The sequence below is a fragment of the Chanos chanos genome, chromosome 7 (genome assembly GCF_902362185.1).
Source record: "Chanos chanos chromosome 7, fChaCha1.1, whole genome shotgun sequence".
NCBI classification, from domain to species: domain Eukaryota; kingdom Metazoa; phylum Chordata; class Actinopteri; order Gonorynchiformes; family Chanidae; genus Chanos; species Chanos chanos.
The window spans coordinates 6,090,164-6,105,969 of record NC_044501.1 but is presented as its reverse complement, the minus strand read 5'-3'; the positions used below and the strand labels follow the sequence as shown (position 1 = coordinate 6,105,969).

At 41.5% G+C, this 15,806-nt stretch overlaps 1 pseudogene; it reads left to right on the top strand.

The window, feature by feature from the left end:
* The first annotated feature begins 2,229 nt into the window (after positions 1-2,229).
* LOC115815918 (B-cell receptor CD22-like) overlaps positions 2,230-15,806 on the top strand; it is a 14,865-nt pseudogene continuing 1,288 nt past the window's right edge.

The window sequence follows — 15,806 nt, the reverse complement described above, 5'->3', positions numbered from 1 at the left end:
TCCTTTATCGCTGAAACAAACAGGGATCAAAAACAGAACATGAAACACCAAACACACGAGGCACAACAGAGGAACAGTGCACTTTTGCCCTTACGCACAGAACAGAACACAGTGCAGATTGTATCGGCTGCGGTGAACAGACATGTGATAGCCACTGAGGATATGTGCATTGCTTGCAGAGCTAATGTTAGTTGTTGTGACATCGTGTGCGGTTTGAGGGCAGTGGGAGCATGATGGACGGCCACATAGTTTAAACCGCCCCCCTCCCCCTCCAAACACATTTTCAACGACCAAAAAACTTAAAAAGCCAAATTCCCTCAGTTTGTAATCGTAGCCGTATCCAACAACGTTACAGGTCTCTTCCCGTAACCAGCCGGGTGTAACCATGCGAAATGAAATACGTCTAACAACAACTTAATGAAAGCACAGTCCCTGGGACAAGCTCAACCAGGATTTTAAGACGTCTAGAGTTGATATTCTTGATAAATACCATTGATCTTGCGTATATAAGAAGCAGACTCTTGTACAGTCACTAAATGAACTGCGTGCATGTCAGTTCTCAGCTTGACCACTTCACTATCATGTTTTAGAGGAAGTTTTTTTTTTTTCTCACTTTGGCCTGTGGAGGAAAAGGAAAAAAAAACTGGGCTGAGCCATTTAACACAAACAGAAGCAAACAGAAAGAGGTAACAGTTGGGCTGTTCTCTCACTCTGTCTCAAGCCGCAATGGTAAGAAACAAGCTCTGAATCTTCATCTTTATCCACAAACTTCAGTCTGCTTCGCTCGTGAAAGGTTTCAATCCAAATGAATCCTCAAAATGTTGTTTTTTTTTTTTTTTTGTATTAGTTGACATTAGTTTATTTGTGAAAGTGCTACACCATATGGTGTGTGCAACGTGAAACAGGATATATGATATAGTCAATGTTACTGAAATACAGAACTGAATGAGGAATTGATATGTAAACGGACGACCTGCTTTAAGTGGAGAGGTATCTTTGAGTGTGACAGAGTGTGAACATCAGAGTGTGTCTGTAAAAATCTGTGTCACACAAAACAGTGGTGATGGTGACAACAAACATTTGTCTTGCAGGTGTGTTTAACAGTGAAACTGGGATCAGCGCGCCCTCTCACAATCACATGGATTCTTTCTCATGTAATCTCAGGTAACGCTTGGACTTCAACATATGTTGTAATGTAACATTTTTCAGCAGCAAAGTAAAGTGGGGAGACAGTGAAATATATACAATTTGCTTCCTGTGTTAAAAAAAAACATGAAAAAAAAAACCCTTCCTTTTTTGTGGTGTAACCAATTTTAAAGTCTTGGTTTTTTTGCAGGGTCATACATAACAGCACTCTCACATTGTGATGATAGAATGTTGGTGTTGGAATGTTGCAGGTGTTCTAAATTGGAATGTTCACCACAGTAGGGGAAAAGTCTGCGCCCTGAAGCACTCAACTGTGGACCTGTCCTGCAAATACACAACTGACAAAGGTCACAAGGTCACCGCAGCCTTCTGGTTCCTCAAAGAGACGCCGGGTCAGGAGCCTGAGGATATTTTACTGGATCCGAGGTTTCGAGGACGACTGGAATATCTCGGAGACAAGGAACAAGACTGTGGTCTCAGAATCTCAGATGCGAGAGAGAGTGATTCAGCCACTTACGACTTTTTGTTTAAGACCAGCGAGAATGAAAAAAGTCAGACCAGTGAATCTGGAGTCCAGGTCACTGTTACAGGTGAGCGGCTTAAATATGACAATAGGTTATTTCGAATGATTTACTAATTAACTTCATTCTGAGCTTCTGTGAATTGGTAAAAGGCAAAAAGTGAATTTGTTTGTTGGTCTTCAATCAGAATTCCCCACTTTAAAAACAGGTCCAAATTTGATCTGTCCTTTGTTGTTGAAGGTAGTCCTCAGTGGATAGAGATATTTTGTGTGCATGTGGAGGACAAATCAATCTTTTTTCTTTTTTTTTTTTTTTAGAAATAAACCCTTGCTCACATTTCAATGGTGTTGTGAGGAATTCAGCCTCTGGTTTCCTGTCTATAATTTGCAATAGTTTTTGTCTGAAGAGGCACTAAACTGACTCTGCACGCACATTAAATTTGTCAGTACACTGTTTAATCACTCGTGATGGTGAAAGTTTTAAATGGTGTTTGTGCGTGCGTGTGTGCGTGTGTGTGTTTACTGTAATTTGTCGTCCAGATTTGGATGTGCAGGTGCTGTCTATGGAAAATGACATCGCCGAGGGCGACTGGTTGATACTGAGCTGTGGCAGCTGTATCCCCACCAGTTTCATACCCACCTACGTCTGGAAGAAAGACGGACGTCCCCACGCCACCAAACAAGGCAACAACATCCTCGAGATGGAATCCGTTAAGATGGAGGACGGGGGCGAGTACTCGTGCTCAGTGAGGGGACACGAGAGAGCGAACTCTCCTTTTGTCATCATCACAGTCAAATGTAAGGACAGTCGATGTTTTCTCATCTTTCTGTCTATGGGTTCGGCTTTTTGCGGAATCCCCGACCTGTCCCCAACAACAATCCCCAAAAAGTTTTACGTAAAGAATAATCTTTGAGTAGATCTAAATATGGGATCCTGTCTTTGTCTGACTGGTAGTGTATTCTCCATTTTGGGACATTACATTACCAGCAGACTCAAGGAGGGAAATTCCCTTGTGTGTGTGTTGAACTAATTGTTTGCATGCAAGCTAATGATGAAATCAGTAACAGACCCTTTAAAGGGGAAGTGACACCCAGAGACATCTCTCTCTCTCTCTCTCTCTCTCTCTCTCTCTCTCTCTCCCCTCCGCTGTTTCGTTCTCTCTTTTCATCCGACTTCTTTCCCAATCTCCAGGTCGGCCTCGTCTGAGAGTGCAGGTGAGCAGTGACAGAGTGACTGAAGGGGACAGCATCGCTCTGAGGTGTAACGCCACCTGCCCTCAGAGCGCTACCCCAGTTTATACCTGGCGCAGGGACGGACAGCTTGCTTCACCAGTCAGCACAAACCAGAGCATCCTGTTCCTGAACTCCGTCAGTCCTGACGATGCAGGCAGTTACACGTGTGCTGAACAAGGCCATGAACATCTTCCTTCTCCTGCGCTTATCCTGCAGGTCCGCTGTGAGTAAATCATGCCAGCACCTCATTTCTATTGATAAGGATTAGACTTGCCGTGTATTTTGATGCAAAGCACTCATAGGCTGTGACGTTCACATACGTATAACCTAAAATATTTCTTATAGCAGACTTTAGCACTGAATGAAATCAAACCTCTTTGACATGCAATAGACATCGTCTTAAGGTAGAAGGGAATAACTGTAATCGATATTAATGTTAGCTGAGCTGTCATTTAACCTGTCTTTAAATCCTCCAGATGCTCCAAAGAAGACCACAGTGTCAGTCAGTCCCTCTGGTGAAATGGTGGAGGGCAGTTCAGTGACTCTGACCTGCAGCAGTGATGCTAATCCACCAGCCACCTACACCTGGTTTAAAGAGAACGTGACGTCACCTGTTGGGTCTGAACAGACTTACGGCGTGAGTGAGCTGAAGTCGGAGGACGCCGGGCTGCTGTACTGCGTGGCTCAGAACGACGTTGGAAACCAGAGCTCCCTCCCATTCCCGCTCGTGGTCAAAAGTACGGACGTCCCTGTTCATGTTACATGCTGAGCCTGTGCTAGCTCTGGTTGTCAGTGGAGCGGTGAACGTATGGGGAGGTTTTAATTTGCTTCGCGTGTTTGTACTCGATGTCTAGGTAATTTAGGGATGCACTGGGCTGCTCAAACTGGACTGGCACTGGCTGTCGTCGTGGTGTCTGTGCTTTTCGCGATTGTTATGTGGTTTCTGTGGAAAAGGTGAGTGTGAAGGTGTGATGAAGCAAACGAGAGATGCTCACTGAAAATATCAAAGGATATTTGTACACACTAATGTTTTTGACTAATGAGTGTCAAAGTTCAGTTCCATTAAAATGCGTTTAAAATAACTGTTCGATATGAAAACTCTTGTTTATGTATCGCATTCTTGCCACAACGTATAAAAATGTATGTGTGCGTGTCAAAGATGAATTAATCTGTGACATCACATTGTTGTTGTTTTGCCTCAATAGAAAATGTTTTTTTGTTCTCTCACAGGAGAAACCAAGAGACAACAGATGCAAATGAGGCTGTCCAGAGGGTTGACATGAAGGTACTGAGACTATCTGAGACAAATTTACCTTCAGTTTCATTGTACAGTACAATGGCCATGCAAAAAAAAACCTTCATCTGACCATAGATAATTAATTCCCTGAATCATGCCTATATCGGAGTATTCAGACAAAACAGACAAACTGACCAACTGTCTTTATTTGTCACACACACACACTGAACACTGAAATGGAGCCTCTGCATGTAACCCATCCCAGCACCAGTGAGCACACACACACACACCCACACACACACTATGAGCGAGTTATTCCTTCCCTTTTTTAAGTTTAAGATGGATTCTATTGTGAATTTTATTTGCTTTTACAACTTCGACAGTAAAATGCCCAATAATGCCATCGTGTTAGTTAGCAAAACAAACCTGTTCATTAATTAAAGTCACCATTGATATTTTTGCTCCATACTCTCTCTCTTTCTCTCTCTCTCTCTCTCTCTCTCTCTCTCTCTCTCTCTGTTTCCTGACTTCAAACTCTGATCCACAGGGTGATGAGACCTACATGGCTCTTGATCTCAGCACCAAAAGTTCCGACTACGAGACCCTGGGAGTAAGTATTTCTGTGATGTAAAGCTTCAGAACATCTCGTTTTTAACTCTGAAGCATAAAACCAAACACAGTCTGTGTTCCTGCATGGACTGGTTTAATTATACTAACCCTGAAAGCACAGGTACGTTGGTATTGAGAAAGAATGTCGTCCAAACATCGTGTTCTGTTTATGAACATCTTGTTTATGAACATCAAACAATCGCCTGATTACCGGACATGCAATTTAAAACAAAAGAGAACAATGGAGCTCGCCATATACTTGTGAAATGACAAAACAACGTTCCCGAAATAGCAGGGTAAGAGTTATGGTTGAAGATTACAGTTCTCAAGGTAGTGTCGTAATCGTCTAAACATCGGACCTGCGATCCAAAAAAACCCCAAAAGAGCGGCACAATCCAGGCCGTTACATCGCTGCAGTGATGCAAACAGCATTATCGAAATCGGCACAAACGATCACAGAATCATATACAATATATCAGTAAGACGTCTATTCAGTGCTTGAAAATCCATTGGATAGGATTCTTGGAGAGGTCATCTGCGGTGCGAAATTACTACAGCTGATGGGAACAGCAAATTAAAATGATCTGGCCATGGCTAATTTAGGTACGGAGCCCCTTATGTCCCGAAAAGGTGTTTTTTTTTCTTGTATGCGCAAGTTATTACCTTGTGCAAGCGAATTATTATCTTGTGCGCACAAGATGCTTATTTTGTGGGAACAAGTAAATTATCATGTGGGCACAAGATAATTTACTATAAATTCATCTGCATCTGTAACGACTTCACATGTACACAGTCACCATATAGTGGAGAGCTCAGCTACTCAAGTTTTATTTTCACCTCGGAATGTCATACAATAACATTTTTGCTCCCCTTGCACATAGACAATGCACTGGCCTATCATGCCTTTACTATGCAGATGTTAACTTGTTCCCGCAAGATAATTATCTTGTTCGCACAAGATAATACTGTAACTTGTCCCCACAAGATAATTATCTTGTTTGCACAAGATAATTCTGCAACTTGTTCCCACAAGATAATTATCTGGTGCGGACAAGATAAAAATATATCACCTTTCTGGAACTTTAGGGGCTCTGTTGTAGGAGAATGGGATAAAAAAAAATATAGTGGCTTCATTTGCCGCTGTGATATTATGTCTGTTTTTATTAAACAGTTTTGAAATGTACATAATGCAGAGACAGAATTACCATTGGCAGAATGTCATGAGTATAGGCCTATGAATAAACATCGTGCAGAGATCTCATAAACAACACATCGCTATTGAAGTACATGTTCCAGAGAGCGGCTGGACGTTGGCTGAACATGATCGGTTAGAAGTGTACTAATTGTACAAATCCATGTGGGACTGTTTAAAGTAATTTAGTAATATCCTGTTGATGTGTGTGTGTGTGTGTGTTTGTGTGTGTGTGTGTCCTCTAGAATATGCGGAGAGCCTGCAGTAACGTTTACACCAGTGACCCTGATCCGACGCCAGACTATGAGCACATAGGCTAGCTCGTTCCAGTTCAGTCTCCTTGCCTCTTTCTCGCTGCAGCCCATATTACTGTTCTGTGGACAGCTGTTTTCTGCAGTCTGGCCCCCTGTCTGAAATACTGTCAGATCCTTCTGTGTTTACCTGCTGTTGTCTAACTGCAGTTGAGAGGTGAACTGTGGTTAATGCAGTATGTGGATGGCCACACAGAGGTCTGTCTCTAGTCATGCCTTGGCCATATTCATTCGTATTCAGCTTTACGCTCAGACCTGCCGAGACTGTGGAAACAGAGGATTTCATTTCTTTTTGTTTTCTGGTTTATGTGATCCCACTGTACATTCATTTTTTTTTTTTTTTTTATTTGTAAAATGTTTATGAAACTTTGAACTTTATAAATGTCTCTGTATGTTTACGTTGATATATGAATGTATGAAATATTTTTGGAAACTTTGAAACAGGGTGTGTTTCTGGGTCTGTTTCTGGTCTTCCCACTGGTCACAATAGGCAGATTTTTTCTTCTTTCGGCTACATAAAATGACAGGAGATTGGTAGTCTACAAATGCATTAACAGGCAATTTCTACTATTTCTTTCTGTCTTTACAAGAACCACATCAATTCTGGAATCCAATTTATCCAGTTTGTTCAAAAAGTCTCTGAAGTTTTAAAATCAAGTGCTTTTTTTTTATCCAGTGAAGGGTGAAAATCTCTTCAGTAGATCAGAACCATTGTCCTCCTTTTTTACTCCATCGATGTTACATTATTTGGGTGTAACAGACGTTGACATGGTAACACAAGCATACGATGCATATATAGAGTCAGGTTTGAATCGATGGTTCCGGTTTAATATGAGTTGCCACGATCAGTAATGCAGAAGTGATTGCGAAATAGAGGAACATTGTGTCACACAACAGAGCATGTCATATCACCTTCATATAAAAGACAAGTGAGTCATGCCTGTATTGTGTTTGACTGAACTGTTGGCTACTGGATATTTATGGTATATTTACATTCCTGGGTTGAAGATGCCCACTGCAACAAAATGAAAAGAAAACCCGGTTTAACGGCACAGCTCTTCAGCACAGAATAAAGAGTTCGGCTGGAGTCCCTCTGAGAGAGACAGAGCTTTTAGAGATGATGACAGTCAGTGCATCGTATCAATATTGCAGAACTGATTATGCAAAACAGGCCTCAAACGGAAAAACAAGAGCAGCTGACACAAGGGAGGGAGATCCCTTTCTTTCTTCAGTGAAATGGATGATGCAAACATAGGAACAGCAACAGGAAAATTACTTCCCTCATTGTTTTTAGTCCCTCACTTTGGTGCGGTTGACGGCACTTGCTACTTCACGGTAAGAAACATGAGAAAGTAATTCATTTGTCTATGTATATATATATATATATATATATATATATATATATATATTTTTTATGAACACCTCACATTCACAGAGAGCTCAGGAGGGATATGTATCTCTATGTTTTAATTCCGTTTTGTGCCAGAATGATATTTTTTTGCAAATATGGAAGTGATCATTAAGTGCAGTGACTCACTGAAGACTCACTGTTACTGTACGGTTTGGAAGCCATCATCCTATTGGAAAAGGCTGATTATTTATTTGTTTGTTTGTTTACTTATTTAAACTCTTGTCATAGCACATTTTATGAACTCTAATTTTTTTTTTTTTAGCAACTTAATAATTATGGAGCACTTTTTTTTTTAAGTACAGGTGTGTACCATGGTGTCTGTGAACACAGCTCTGTCTCTTTTATGGGGGTTTGTCCTCACAGTTTCAGGTAATTTCATCACCCCCCCCCCTTCCCTTCCCTTTTCTGCAAATTAATAGACTTATTAATTTTCCTTTTTTTTTTTTTGCTTATTTACAATGCATTTGAAACGTATGAATCAGAGACATGAAAAAATATTTCAGTATATATGTTTAAAAAAAATGACGATGGACTTCTTACAATGGCTTTAACTGCATATATGTTCAGACTTTGTGTCAACAAAAATATGAAGATGTCGCACTAACAACGAAAAAAAAAAAAAAAGCACCTTAAACCTAAATTTGTCTTAGTTCAATGTTCTTCCTCTCTGCCGATGGTTTTCGCTGTGCTATCAGGGAAAACCTTATTTCCAGATATTTTTGCTCGGCGCTGGAGTGTCCAGTATAGCCCTCAAAATATCTGTGCCCTGAGGGGCTCGTCGGTGGCCCTGACCTGCAGCTACACATATCCTGAAAGTCTTCATGTTAGAAGAGTGTACTGGGGGAAAAGTCAGACTCCTGTGGGAAGTACAGAGTTTTCTGATGTGTCCATAGACCCAGATTATACAGGGAGGGTTCATTACCTGGGAGATTATAAGCACGACTGTACCATGAAACTGAATGACGTGAGAGAGAGCGATGCCCTCTGGTATCTTTTCAGGTTTATTACGGATGCAGAAGGCGGGAACTGGGTTGGTAAACCCGGAGTTCAACTCCTGGTTACAGGTAAATGTTTGAATCGAATTGGAGTCACCAGTTTTTTTGTTTTTTTTGGCTGTAATCACTTAACGTCATGATTGTGACTTAGCTTGTTTTAGCCCTTAGCACTTTTTTTTTTTTAGCCCTTTTACCACTCTTAACTCTTTTAACTTTTTAGTGCTTGTTTTTTTTTTTTTTTTTTTGGTGGACCTAATAAATCGGTTTCTGAGACTACCCATGAGGAAACAGTTAATATGTGTGGAGCTCTGCACATTCCATTACATATATCAGTTAGTTTGACTCAGTGCTCTCTTTTCAGACCTACAGGTGGAGACTCCAGAGAGAGTGATGGAGGGTGATACAGTCACTCTGAAATGTAGAACCACCTGTTCTCTGAGTAACACACCAACCTTCATCTGGTATAAAAATGGACATGTTTTAACAAGGAAAACCATGAAGAACAATGAACTCTCTCTCCAGTCACTCAGCTCTGAGGATAGAGGCAGTTATAAGTGTGCTGTACAAGGTCATGAGAATCTTCCCTCTCCTGCTGTCAATCTCACTCTCACATGTGAGCAAAAATCATTATATCAGCTGCCTTTAATTTAACCAAATGAATTAAAATTGACATTTTGTCACACGAATGAAGCTCTAAGCATGAACCAGCTGGCAAATGGCAAACTCAAAAGCAACATTAAGCAACCAATGCATTCCTTTTAAAACGCAACGGGCCGCATCCAAGAACTTTTCTTATTCTTAACTTTCTTGTACATTTTTCCGGTGGCTCATACTACTTTGCCACCTCAGATTCACCAAACCCTTGTAAATGGTCATAAATGAGCGTATGTTCATGGGAACTCCAAATCAGCATAATTGACACTCCCCAAAATGCCATATAAGGCTAAGCGACCTGCCCCCTTTGTCTGGAAGTGTCATTCAGGAAACGGCACCCAAGAGTAAAACAAAAGAAAGAAAAAAACCTTCACGAGGAGATTGAACCCATACTGTCTGTGATCAGTAACCCAGAACACATGATTTTAAACAGTGTGAACAGTGGAACTGAGTAATCTATTAAAGCCAAGTAAAGAGGAAGAAATGAAGAAACCGCTCTTAATGCAGCATCAGTTGAGGTGTGAAGAAATGGTTTGATATGAAATTGGATTAAAAACAAAGCAAAACAAAACAAATAAACAAACAAACAAACAAACAAACAAAAAACACTTATTGCTCAAGCAAGGCGGTCCATGACTGGAAGGAAAGAGGGTCGAGGCAGCGGAAGTCTCCGTTACAGAGACAGACGAGAGAATACATGCCGTCGTAGATGGTGACACTCGGTCACATTGAGATGTTGGTGTTGTAGGATAATACAATAGCCTTGATGACCTATATTAACCTGACAATATAGTTGTATTAGAAAAATGAGCAAATACCATCATCAAGCGCGACAATCTTAACGTGACTGTGTGTAATAAAGTTACATTTATATATCCTATATTCAAACTCACTGTGTCATAGTAATGCAATAGCTACAATCCATTAGTCAAAAACAAAGTGTTTTTATGTTTCGTGGATGGCATGCTAATGTCACATGACTCATATGACACGTCTGATCACTCTGAGCCTGTATTTGTTGGCTAACTAAGAGGGAATTCTAAATAAGAGAAACGGGAAGTTCTCGTGAAACGCTCGTACGAGCCATTTAAGAACAACGAGCGGTTCTTGCCCGAGGTCCAATCATTTTTGAGAGTTCCCGTCAACTCAGACAAAAATGATGTCATCATGTTCATGTCTGTCAGCCGTATGAACTGCTAAAGTTATCAAGAGCTGAATAAACTTGAAGTGGCTCACCAGATGTCTTTTCCAGATTCCCCAAAGAAGACCACAGTGTCAGTCAGTCCCTCTGGTGAAATAGTGGAGGGCAGTTCAGTGACTCTGACCTGCAGCAGTGATGCTAATCCACCAGCCACCTACACCTGGTATAAAGAGAGTGTAACTTCACCTGTAGGATATGGACAGAGTTACATCATCAACAACATTCAGTCCTGTAACAGTGGTTTGTACTACTACTGTGAGGCACAGAATAAACATGGCTCTCAGAAAACCACTGCTGTTTCTATTCCACTTAAAGGTATTTTATACTGAAATACTTAAGTCTCTCGTTTGTGAGAGCAATGTTTCTGTAATGATGACGAGATTTTGACATTTTTCATTCAGGTCCTTTGAGTGGTGTTATATATGCTGTTATTGGATTCTGTGCTGGGGTCTTTACTGGTGTCATCATTCCCATAGGCATTCTGTGGAGGTGGTAAGTGAATGAATTATGTTACGCTTGCAATGTCTGAACATAAGAGCATTTGAGGGATGAATATTTGTATGTGCATATCTGTGTATGTATGCATAGGTCTATGTATATGTGTATGTGTGTGTGTATGTGTTTATGTGTTTATGTATGTGCATATGTTTGTGTGTGTATATGTACGTGCATATGTGTTTGTGTATGTGTTTGTGCATGCGTATGTGTGTTTGTGTATGTGTATGTCTATGTGTGTGTGTGTGTGTGTGTGTGTGTGTGTGTGTGTTTGTGTGTGTATGTGTACGTGTACATGCACGTGCACATGTATGTGTATGTATGTGTATGTGTGTGTGTGTGTGTGTATGTGTATGTGTATGTGTATGTGTGTGCGTGTGTGTGTGTGTGTGTGAGTGTGTGTGTGTGTGTGTGTGTGTGTGTATGTTAATGTGTATGTGTGTGTGTGTTTGTGTATGTTTATGTTTATGTTTATGTTTATGTGTATATGTATGAGTGTGTGCGTGTGTGTGTGTGTGTGTATGTGTGTGTGTGTGTCATCTCAGAAAAGTTTCAGGTTGAAGACAGAGAGACTGAGGCATATCTGTTCTCTCAACAGGAGGAGAAAACATGAGAGAAAACATGAGCACAGACCACAGCAGGTGAGGGAGACATGTAAAACTACAGGGGTCAGTAAACTGACTTACACATCACTATGGTTTTGCAGATATTACAAACAGTAGGTTTAAGGGATTCAGGCAGTCAACACTGAAGTCTGGGTGACCGGGTGTGTATGAGGCACTCTCCGAACTCCCCAGCGGTCACCGTCTTGGCGTTCAGTATTTCAGGAATGCGTCACAGGTGTGAGGTGAGGGTGCTGTCCAAGGTTCTGAGCCTCGGGCGTGCACCGGGGATGTGCTGTGTAAACAGTACCCCCTAGAGGCCGAATTTAGCATTACAGCTAAATCTTCCCTCCACATCGCAGCTGTTTTAAACGTTTTCTGGACAGTGACGCATTTCTGTCGGTTTGGCGCATTTCTCCAGCGCCGTGGATTTTCAAACGATGCAGTGAGAATAAGACGGTGAAATCACGTGGTGTCAGCTTTAATATAAGGATATTTTTATCTACAGAGCATATTTTGTACCACACCCACATCTCATCATCTCCTATGCTCTCTTTTGCCCCACCCCCTGCTTCCCTCTGTGTTGCTTTCACGACCCCCCCCCCCCCCACCCCCTGTCTCTCAGACTACTCTGGATGACACGTACACGACTCTCGACCCCGCCTCCAGATCGGATGCGCTGTACGACAGGCTCACAGTGAGTGGACGCTCAAATCTGTTTCTGGAATTTTCGTGACTTCATTTCATTCCGGTGTGCTTGAAAACTCTGGAATCGTACATAATGCAGTACTGTTAACACTACGAGCAATCGTCAGTGGTATTTGTATTTTCTGTGTTTGAAGACTCGGAGGCAACACTTCTTTCCATTCAATGGCTGCATAAAGTTGAGAACTTGTCACATTTCTTATTTGGTGTCTGCAGTGCACGTGTATGTGTGTGTGTGTGTGAGAGAGAGAGAGAGAGAGAGAGAGAGAGAGAGTTTTGAGTGTTAATGTGAATCTGTACTTATCTTTTTATTCTTTCCTGTGCTATTATCTATCTTCAATAGGGACGTTCTCAAAAGTGAGACCAACAGTCAACGCGAGGACTAAAAGAGCCTGTCAGCTGAGTCTCCATACTGAGAGAGAGAGAGTGAGAGTGAGAGAGAGAGAGATTCCTTAGCTAGCATTGTTGTTTACTGAAATCTTTTGATAACTTTTATAAATTTTTATATTTTTGATTTTGCATCTTTTTTCTCAGTGCGTGTCCTCACAGCAAAAATACTGAATAAATGTAAACTTGTTGCACAACTTTTGTCTTTTGGTTTAGCCTATAAGAGAGAACCTCACGTACCTCCCAGATTCTTAGGGTCAGTACTTGTGCTGTTTTCAGCTCTGTAGGGAGTGAAATGCTTCAGCCCAAAATGCAGTCACTGGTGCAGCAGCATGCCAGCGCTGTAACACAAAGGCTGCTTAGCTCTGTGTACCATAGCCACATAAAACCTACAGCATTGTGAGAGTTAACTTCTTGCTGTAATTGTTTCATTCCTCTAGAGGACGTTCTACCGTTGCCGCTATTTCCCCCCCCCAGTCTTGCCAAAAAGTTGTTAAAACAAAGTGCTTAATTTTTTATTTTTATTTTTTTTTATTTTCCACCGTCGGTTTATTGACTTAAGATCAGCAGATGTCTTTTTTGTTGATGCGTTTGTTGTGTACATGGGTGGAATGAGTGGAGATTAATCTCTATAATCTAGTTTAGTCATGTGTCTACTATAATAGGTAGTTTATTGGATCACTGAGGAATTAGGCATACTTATAGACGGAGAAAATCGCAAGATTTTATCCAGATAAATGGCTATGTCACCGTGGTCGGAAATGTACACAGATGGGATTGTTGGGAAAAGTATGCCCCCACGGAAATGGATTTAAGCAGGCACAGGCAGAGGAGTTTGCCCGTGACTGGACGTTTATCCACGTCAGAGAGGAATGCGTTTGAAAAACTCAGACTTGCTGCTCAATGACAGCCAGCCCCTGTTCACTTCTATCACGTGATGGTTTGGTTTCATGCATGGTCAAATGGAGAAATCTTCCTTTTGCATGCCCCCCCCCCCCCCCCCCCCCCCCCCCCCCCCTGCAAAAGCCATTACATATTCTGATGTCTTAAATAGGGAAAAAAAAAAAAAAAAAAAAAGAATACGCACATACAGACACACACGCACACACACACACACAGTTAAGTGCAGTTGACAGTTCAGAAAGTGTCATTGGTACAGTGTCAGAGGTAACTTAAGTTTCTGAATAAAATGTGCAGAGTAAGTGGGTGACTGAAAACAGGAAGTCTGGCACGTCTGTGCGGCGCTTGGCTGCTCTGACGGTAAAGATACCGTTACATAAATAAAGGGGGAAGTAAAGCACTTGGCTGAAATGTGGCACAGCATTAGTGTGAAATGAATCGGCCGCAGTTCCAGAGAAGAGGGCAGTCAACGGGGTGTGTCATCAGGAGTTTGTGCTGAGATCGGCCACACCACGGTAAGAGACACAACCGTTTCGGCATCGCAAAGGACGCTGGAGCAGAAAGCACGCTTTGACTGTGAGTTGCTTCTAACCGAGGTATGTGTCAGACCAGGGGTGTGGGGGTAAGGAAACTCTAGTTTCGGTACTGTGCGTCTAAGAAAATCTTAGAGTGAGTACAAACTTGTATGAGTTAATACTGTAGTCAGTAGTAGCAGTCTCACACAAACGTTGCTTCTTGCATTATGGAACTAAGAGTTTAGTAATCAAGCATTTATCCCTTAGGTTGTTTCACCGCCGTTCACAGAAAATGTCACTTCCGCTGTCTCTGATCTTTCTCTTTATTGTCCCAGGTAAGTCAATGCTGATTCATCACTCATTTTAACTGGGACAGAGCAGATCGTCCTCCCAAAAAGCCGGTTTAAAACGAGTGAATAGACTGGTGTCTGAAGAGAGATTTACTGGCGACAGTGTTAGTGTTTCATATCTCTTTGGGTTTTCAGATAAGGATTAAGGATTAGACTAGACTCAGTCCAGGACTAGACTCAGTCTTTATCTCTCAAACTGTGGTCCTGATACTCAGTTACACTGGGTACACAAAACTCACAGTAGTCATTGTTTCAACACAGTAGTCATAAACTATAATACCATACACCATTTCACATCCGAACTCACACACACTGAAACCTTACAATGGGTTAATGAAGTAATACATGACTCTCGACTAATTTGTTGTGTAAAACCTTGGTAATGTTGTGTTCTAGGTGTTTCAGGTGTTTATGGTCAGAACTGGGGTGTGTGGTACGACCCTAATAGTATCTGTGCCCTGAAGGGTTCATCAGTGAACATGTCCTGCTCCTACACATATCCCCGCGGTGACAAAGTTAAAGAAACTTTCTGGATAAAAAAGCGGTCTGAAGGTGTGAATCCCACTGATATGTCTGAAGACCCAGGTTATAAAGGCAGGGTTCATTACCTTGGAGATAAACAGTCAGACTGTACCATGCAACTGAGTCATGTGACAGAAAGAGATGCAGTTACGTATCGATTCAGATTTATTACAGATAAAGATGGGAAGTGGCTCGGTGAACCTGGAGTTACACTGTCAGTTACAGGTACATTTTCACACATTATCTCCTGTTCTCTCTGTGAACTGTATAAATCTCCCATCAGTTGTGTTCATACTGAGTGTACTGAGAGACCAAACTGACAGGTATCTCTCATTATGCATAGGATGGTTTGACTGAAGCTGAGATCTTCTCTGTTCTCTCCTGTTTTCAGACCTACAGGTGGAGACTCCAGAGAGAGTGAAGGAGGGTGATACAGTCACTCTGAAATGTAGAACCACCTGTTCTCTGAGTAACACACCAACCTTCATCTGGTATAAAAATGGACATGTTTTAACAAGGAAAACCATCAAGAACAATGAACTCTCTTTCCAGCCAGTCAGCTCTGAGGATAGAGGCAGTTATATGTGTGCTGTACAAGGTCATGAGAATCTTCCCTCTCCTGCTGTCACTCTCACTGTCACATGTGAGTGAACAATAATTTGATTTATGATTCTTGTAGTGATTTAATACAATTTGCATATCAGATCCTGAAACAACTCAATCCATATTTTTTATAAAGACATTTGTGTAGAAAATTATTTTATGTAACTTAGTCCCAAGGGCTTAATCCATAGGCGTGAAAAAAACCCCCACAAACAGCT